Raw genomic sequence first — 8,342 nt, forward strand, 5'->3', positions numbered from 1 at the left:
TAAAACTGAGAGCTTAAACCGAGCTGAAATTCTGGCTTCTACCGCTCAATTTGGCTGGTTCGCCGTCTCAGCAAATTAATGCAGCGCTCGCAGCGCTGCAAATAAAATGTCACTTCATTTATTAGGCCCTGCGGTGGTCGCCGAAGACAGCGCAGATCAGCGCTTTTTTTAGGCGTCTGTGTGCATGGACAGTGTACAAAACGCCTCTTTTCCAAGTGCTGTGATTCGAGTCACGAAATGCTCTCTCACACGCACTTGCCAACTGTAAGCCAATGGCCGGCACGCTGTCGGGATAATTTCCGAATCAGAAGCTACTTAGCGAAGTTTGCCGAAAACTAACTTTGTCCAAGTGGAGTGTTTCACGCGAGCGGCTCCACTTTCTCCCGTCTAATGAGTGTACCGTGTTTCCCCTCGCCACGTTCGACAACGCACACACGCCTCCTCGCAGCGCCGGGGTCGTCGGGGCTGGAATGTACCAATTATCTCGCCGCACTTTATCGCACTTTTAATCGAGGCCCCTCGGCAAGAAAATTGCGATTCATTTGCTAAAAGCGGCCTAGCTGCCAAGAAGTTCCCTTTTTCTGCCCGCGCTCGCTCCTAAAACCCTCTCTGAAGATTTTCTCGTTTGCGACGCGTCTCGAAGGAAAACCACAGAGCAGTTTTTTCTTCTAAATTGGTTTTTGAGAGGCATAAATTACTTAAAAATGCAAATGCCGCGCGCATTAAAATGAAACACCGCCACCGCACGGCTGGCAATAAGAGCGTCCCAGCAGCCCAACGCAAGCGAGAGAGCGCGCATCATCGTGCCACTTTATGAGGTTATGGACAAAAATTGCTTTTAATTTACGCCGCCTCCAGCCCCCGCGTCTTATCGACCTTCCCTCCGGCCCAACGTTGTTCTGCAAACGAGAACGAAAAACTGAACTAAACTTGTTTCCTGGCGAATGTCTCTCGAATCTCAAATACTTTATATCGGCTCTGAAAATGTGTTTCGACGAAAAGGATTTTGATGTACGCATACGAAGCAGTTCTTTCGTAAAAAGTAGTGTGTGTGTGTGTGAGAGAGAGAGAGAGAGGGGGGAATCATTGCCAATATTTCTTGCTGACTGCCAGGCACAAAATCCTTCCTTAATTGAATGGTTTCCAAAAGCTCCGATCCAATCTTTTTACCTTTTTCAAATTTAAACACGGAACTCAAAGTAAGTGATTTATTTCAATAGATAATGTACAATTTTTGCACCTCAAAAATCATTATTCAGTTTACAATTGGAACGGAAACTACAAATCTAGATATTTGACGTACTACATAACATTAATGATGGCCTGGATTCTGACAAGGAAATCTCTATTTTCTATGTTGTGCTATCCTCATGAATTGACACTTATGCTCTCTTCTGATTGTTGTTCCCTTGCCAATAGAGAAAAACTTAACTGACATGAAGGCGAGGATGGTCTACTCTTTACTTTTACCTGGGGCTCGCCGCATATCTTTCTATCCAGCACGCTCTGTTTTTAACACGCCGGCCGGTTTAATTTGCTCAAATAGCATTTTCTAATTAATGGATATATGTGATATTTAAAAAAATATTTTTCACCGGTCTCGTCGTTGCATGGAAAGCACAACTAGTTACGTGTTTGTGTTTTGTTTAATAGTGTTATCCAAACATGTAACCAACAATTTAACTGCTCGGGATTTTTCTTGTTACGACATTCTTTTAAATAAAATATTTCGATGGTAAGAGGCATCTCGTCTACCGCTGCATTATCCTCCTTAGATCTACAAGTGGCGAGCAACGTTTGTCTGGCTTCGGGAATTCGCGGTATCAGATCTGGCAACCCTATTCAAACGCGCGAAACTGGTGCAATGCTACAAAATAAGTCTTGCTTTGAAAGCGTGTATGTTAAACCTATAATTGGCTTGTTCCACTGCTAGAACAAACACGGCGCATATAGATCACATCTTAATATACGGCGAGCAGGCTGCAGAATGAAAAGGAGCGAAATATTTGTTCAGCGCAGTTTTCCGGCTCGGCAGCGCAGATCGTCTTGTATACCCAAAACTTTTACTTGGGCGAGCACAGTGACCCCCGCGCACTCGGTTATGATAAGGTGTGCTGTGCACGTGTGTGATTTATTTAAGCCGCAGCGCCAAAACGCCCTTAAGGATAAATACATCGAGCGACCAAAAAGCACGCCAGGCCCGTCGAGAGAGCTAACCCTTTTCGCAGGCATTAGCAGGCGAACACCAGGCACTTCAAGCCACAAGCGGGCGCAAAATTTAAAACATCCTCTAACGATAAAAGTACACAGCGCAGAAAGGCGGCGGGCGGTTGTGGTGGCGAGAGATAGAGGGCCAAACTTTCGCCTGTTTTTCCACGAATACATAACGTTGAGAATCAAAGGTAGCGAGAGAGTCATTAAAAGCTCCGACGACGCCGATGGTGAATAATTAACAGAGCTGCGCGCTACGCCTTGGGCATTTTTATATTTATTGATTGGATTTTTTAACTGGAGCGAGCGTGATTCCAGCAGGCGTCCTGCAAACTCGTTAATGAGTAAATAAACCAAAGTTATTTTGGACGCAACTACGATAGCAAAAAGTTTCGTAATTTAAAAGCATTCACACTTTTTATTTGCCAAGCGCAAAGGTTTAAACGATACACTTACTCCTCCTTTTTTTCAACTTTAGTCGTGAATCGATCTCCTCAGCGCGTGAATATTACATAACGTTTTCCTTGTCCCCAATGAATGTACAATGACAATAATTGTACATATATTCAAATACAGGTAGATCATTCACTAACAGGGGCACTCTAAAGATTCTACTTACAAGAAGTGATTCGTTTACCCTGTTTTTAGGTGAACCTCATGCAGTGGTCGAAATATTTTTGAATGCTAGTAGTTAGCTTTTAAAAATGATTGAGCAATCATGATATCATCAACCACTCTTTTTCCAATGATTAAACGAAAAATGGCTTCAAAATTCTACGTTTAAAATTTCCCATTTAAACCTCTCAACGAGTTTACCACTTTGGCACTCCAAAACTCATTACATCGATCAAAATTTCGAATCAAAAATGTCTTGCTCTTTACTTATTTAAAATATCGCTCAAAAAGCTTTCAAATTCATTCAATTTTCCCGCATCTAATACGTAGCATTCTAAGAGTTTCCATGCAAGTTAAATATTTACGTTTCTCTATATATGTATATTAAAATACAAAACTTTGAAATAGAATATGGAGATGAAAGAAATATTTGTTTATATTAAAGTTGGATGAATGATCAGAAACAACTATACTCAAGGGTGCTTATGGTAAAAGGCCGAAACACATAATTTTATAGCCACTTTCTACTTAAAAGTTAAAATTGACCGGGGTCCACGAATGGCATCTTGCAATATTTTGGCAGTCGGATTACCTTTAGAGCGTGTTTCAAAGCTAATTAAATTACTCTCCAGCTCTCTTTTAACGAATTTGGGACGCTAAGCCTTTTCCTTGCTACAAAAAGTATTTCGGTCGGCTTTCGATAAATGAGACGAAAACGGAGGCGAAACACGCAGAAGCTGACTAATCAAACGTGGGCGAGCGGCGAGTGAGAGAGCGCTAGTGTTGCCGGCGCTCGCTGGGATGCTGCGGCGCCGCGATGAAGGCATCAGCACGCGCGAGCGCGATGACACTGGGCCACCGCCGTTATAAAGAGATTGCCAGAGGCTCGGGGTGCTAGTGTGACACGGAGTCGGCCTGAGTCACGCTGCTGCTGCTCCTGCTGAGCTGGCGAACGGACCTCGGCGCGAGTCTGCGGCCAGGGTGAGTGAGTGAGTGCGAGCCGACAAAGAATTTGGCGATGCAGGCCACGCGCCCCGCTGCCTCTTTTGAAGCAAATTAAATTCCTGCGCGGCAGCCAGAGGGACGGAACGGCATCGGTCCGTGCGTTTCTCCGTTCTCTCTTTTAGCTCAGCTGATTCCGGGCAAACGAATTTTTATCGCGTGTGAGTGTGTGTGTATGTGTGTGTGTGTGTGTGTGTGTGTCTGTGCCTCGCCGATTTATGATCGCGCGTCTCTCTTTCCCGGCAAATTGTTTTATTACTGCCTCATTTCTCCTCTCTCCTCATAATCGGAGCGGTACGGAGCATGTGTTTATTTCTCCGTGGTTCAATTTTCCCTGAAACTTTTATTGCCTGCAGCAGACAAAAAGGATTCGCATGATGCAGAGCAATTTTCTAGATTTCCATCGCATTATCTCGGGAGTTTGATATCTGATACGGCTTTTTCGCAACAAAAGTGAGAATCGATCTGCTTTCTTTGGGGGAAAAATTTCGCTGCGATTGTTTACGCCAAGAGCTTTCAGCTGACTGGAGCTTCTCTCTCTCTCTCTTTCTCTCTCTCTCACTCACTCACACACAGCGCGAAGACGCTGTCTTCGCCCTCGTATTTCCATTCCATTCACTCACGCCGAGGGTCATTAATTAAAAAAGCCGACCGCTCCTTAATTTGAATCGCACTGCTCGTAAATCACTCGGCTGGCCTTCCGTCCCTCGCCGAAAACAAATCCGCGGCCTAATTTTTGGCAGAGCCACCGCCGGCAGCCTATTCACTTCTTTACTCTCTGCCTTTTCCCATTCACCGCAGATATAATTTATCCGCAGTGAACCGCTCCAGCCCGGCTCAGCCCCTCCGCCCTTTTCTTTTATAATTTATTAACGAGCTAATTCGCGGTGCTTTGCCGGTTGCAGATGTTGCACGTGTTGAACGCAGCGTTGCTTGTGCTCCTTGGAGCCACTCACTCGAGCCAACAGCTGCCGAATAACAACCTGCAAAACAACGAGGCGCCCTTCCTCCTCTCAGACCTGCCCTTCCTCGACTCAAACAATTTCGACCCAACAGGTGAGATGCCCGTGTTTTCTGGATCCGTCTTCAAAATATGTGTTCCGCCTGGAAACTTCTGTTTTTATGAGTGCAATCTAGGATGTCAACTCGAATATAACATCTGCGTAATGCAACCTGCGAAGCATAACTGTGACGCGCGTTGCCTACGCCAAACTTGTGAGAGGTATTCATGAAATGAAAACTCACGCCCATTCCTGTGTCTGAATAAAACAAAGCACTTCCACCATAGCCATACTCTTGGCCTGATTTTTTTATAATTTTTATTATGAAGCAATATGACTTCGAAGTAAAACCATCTCATTTCACGGCTTTAAATAAAAGAAATCAAAGTGGCCCAAATTTAAAAGCTTTAACTTTTGTATAACCTAAAAGTGTAGGAATACTGATTAATAGTCAGATTGGTATAACTTAGGAAAAAATCAGGGATTTTTAATTCGGACATAGTATTTGAGCCAGATCAAGAGGAGATTTGAGCTTCAATTATATATTTTGGGAAGAGGAAAAAGGAATGGATCTACCAGCTCATGCGTTTTTTAAATTCCCTGTCGAAGAATGGAGCAAAAAAGAATAAAAAATTCTACAGTTGTAGTCCCCTTTGGAGTTACATCCAAAATGTTTTTTGTATATATATTTCATTCACACAGCTTTAGCTGGAATATAGAGGAAAGCATGAAAAATTGATGGAAGCATGCTTTGACCTGTGTTAAAAGCTACCTTTTTCTCATTCAAAGCTTCCAATATAAAATTTTGCATAGCGGGGGTGAAATGAATGTCATTTGAAACAAAAAAACAACAAAGCAGTCTGGCTGGACAACGTAAAATTGCAAAAATGCGACGTGCTGGCTCAGAGCAGTTATTTCGCAGAGAAATGTCTGCTCGGTGTGGTGCATGTCGGCCCAAAGTGACTGCCGCGCGTTTTTCTGCCCTTTTTATTCCTCTGCGCGAGTGGCTTGCTTGCAACCAATTCCATGACCGACCCGCAATTTCCAAAGTTTGCGCCTTGAAATCGTAAATAAAAGCTGCACATTCAGTGGAACGACAGTCGCCTAATTAAAGGCCACAAGGGGGCCGGGGAGGTGACGCGTGGGAGCTGTGAAATAAAATTCTTTGGTCATGCAGAACGTTCCGCTCACGACGTCGAGATGGAATATGCAAATACAATGGGCGGGAGGCGTGTGTATGGGAGCGCGTGGGGCTGCACACATGCCGTGCTAAAATCGTGCAGCAAGCACTCACGCACAACCCCAGCAGCAAGCTCTCTCTCTCTCTCTCTCTCTCTCTCTCTCTCTCTCTCTCTCTCTCTCTCTCCTCTCTTTTTGTGTGCGAAAGCTCTCAAATGTAAATGCTGGCGAGGCGCGCGGCACAGCCAGTATGCAGTTTCACCTCGAGTCAGTCAGACAGACAGCCAGCGTCGACGGCTTTTATCAAATCTGCGCTCGGCTGGTGGAAATTTAAATTGCACCGCCGCCTGTGCTGTGCCGCCGCCGCACACCGCTTCCAAGATATATACAAATTTAATGGATAAACACCGCGGAAAAGGGCTTTTATGCGGCCCGCGGGATTGTGTGAACTTTTTCTTTCTCTCGCTAAACTTGGCCCAGACTTCATACATGATGCGCCGGGCTTGCTTTTTTGACGCCTCGGCCTTCTTCAATTTCGGTAAATTTGAATATAATAACTCTTTGGCAAGTGCAGTGATTCTATCAGAGTTTTTTTCTCCCTCCCTCAGCGTAGTGTGCCAGAAACGCGCGGCGCACGGGAAAGTGGAAAGTTTTGAAGCCTCTTTACAGAGTGCGTGTCTTCGGATTCCATTATTTGCGCAAGGTGTATGCGTCGCTGGATAAGTTTGGTCATGTAACGTTTTCCTCGTTGGAGTAGCACAGCCGAACTTTAAATTATATGGCCGAGATCGCGCTCCATTCAGAGGCTTGAGCAATCTTTTATCAGTGGATTTCGAGAAAGTACAAGATTTATGATATTTACGTAACTCTTGCGTTTTTTTCACTTCACATCTAAAAGTAGGTGATTCTAGTGCACCTGTGAACTTGCAGTCTCAATGAAATTTCCATCTGATTTCCAGATGTAGGGCCTATTTTCGAATTCAAATGGTTTTCCCAACCAACCGCACAAGTCACCAGCGGCAAAATCGACTCATTTCCATAACATGTCAATCTAACTCCCGTGGTTTCAAACAGCAGAACGCAGAATCCCTTTTTATTCAATACTCTGCACATAAAAATTTGTGGTCGAGTTCTCTCCAACAAACGTTGAAAGTCAAATTTCCTGTATTTCACATGAGCATCAGGGCTTATAACTTTCGCAGATATTCACTTAACAAAAAGGCAGCAAATTTTAAGATAATAATGAACGAATATTGATGAATTTAACACTTAAAAGACAACATTCACTTAGCGGCTTGATAAAAAGTTTAACTGTTTTTCATATCACGGAAATGGTAGAAATTGAATAATTTATATTCATAATTGATATATTCATATATTTGCACTCAGTCCTAATTTGCGTAGGAGTGATAGATTTGAATTATATAATCAAACCATATTATTGGTCCACAAACCATATTATTGGTCCATTAATAGCTTAAAATTAATACCAATTGGATGGCTTGTATTTGGGGGTCGATTTCAGGCTGAGTGCGTAAGGTACACTCTCACCTGCATTGCCGTGACGGGTCCATTCGCAAATGGGGGGCGTTTGAAAGCGCTCTGAATCGCTGATTTTCCAGCATGAGTGAAATTAATTTCAGGAGAATTTTTATTTAGTAAAATGTGTTTGAAAATAATCCAACTAATTAAACTTTTGAAACACAAAGGATGAGCTCGCTCCGTGACATTTAACACTGCTGCATCTTGGCGGCAACACGCGCTTTGAAGAGAAAGTAACTCAAAACTGAGTTTGTCTTTTCTTTCATTTAGCCGACACTGCCGCCGCAGGGGGTGCGGGGGGTGGCTTCCGCTCGTCTCCTATTACCTAAATCAGGCCTTTTTCTTTTTGGAATCAACTTCTGGAAAGACGGCGACCCTGTTAAAGAAGAAACCCAATATCCTGTCGCTAAAAAGGAACGCATTCTCAAGAGTGGCGCGGCGGGCAGGCAGGCCAGCGTGCAGTTAATAACAAAAGTAATCTCGACTGCAAACAGACTGGCTGACTGTCGCTCGTATTGTGCGAGATGCAACATAAATCCAGGCCATGCTTTGTGAAAGCGAGTGAGTGAGTAATGGAGCTCCAATTGAGCAGAAGTGCCGCTGACGGACGGGTTGCTTGCGTTTTTGCCGCAGCGCAGCGTCGAAATAAGCTCTGGATTGCGCCCGGCGACTAACGGCCGCAGCACAGACACAATTTTATTAATATTGCATCGGGCGTTTTGTCCCCGATGTTTTTGTTGCACTCCTCAGCAGCCACAGTATACGTGCGCGCGTTCTCTTGTAATACACCAG

At 44.2% G+C, this 8,342-nt stretch overlaps 1 protein-coding gene across 3 annotated transcripts in view; it reads left to right on the plus strand.

The window, feature by feature from the left end:
• Positions 1-4,874, plus strand: part of LOC135946560 (uncharacterized) — a 45,112-nt gene extending 40,238 nt beyond the window's left edge. For all 3 annotated transcript variants that reach the window (XM_065494844.1, XM_065494836.1, XM_065494852.1), the window contains one exon: positions 4,734-4,874. The gene's annotated coding sequence lies outside the window, so the exon portion shown is untranslated. The remainder of the gene's footprint in view (positions 1-4,733) is intronic.
• The last annotated feature ends 3,468 nt before the right edge of the window (positions 4,875-8,342 follow it).

Source organism: Cloeon dipterum, chromosome 1 (genome assembly GCF_949628265.1).
Source record: "Cloeon dipterum chromosome 1, ieCloDipt1.1, whole genome shotgun sequence".
Classification (NCBI taxonomy): domain Eukaryota; kingdom Metazoa; phylum Arthropoda; class Insecta; order Ephemeroptera; family Baetidae; genus Cloeon; species Cloeon dipterum.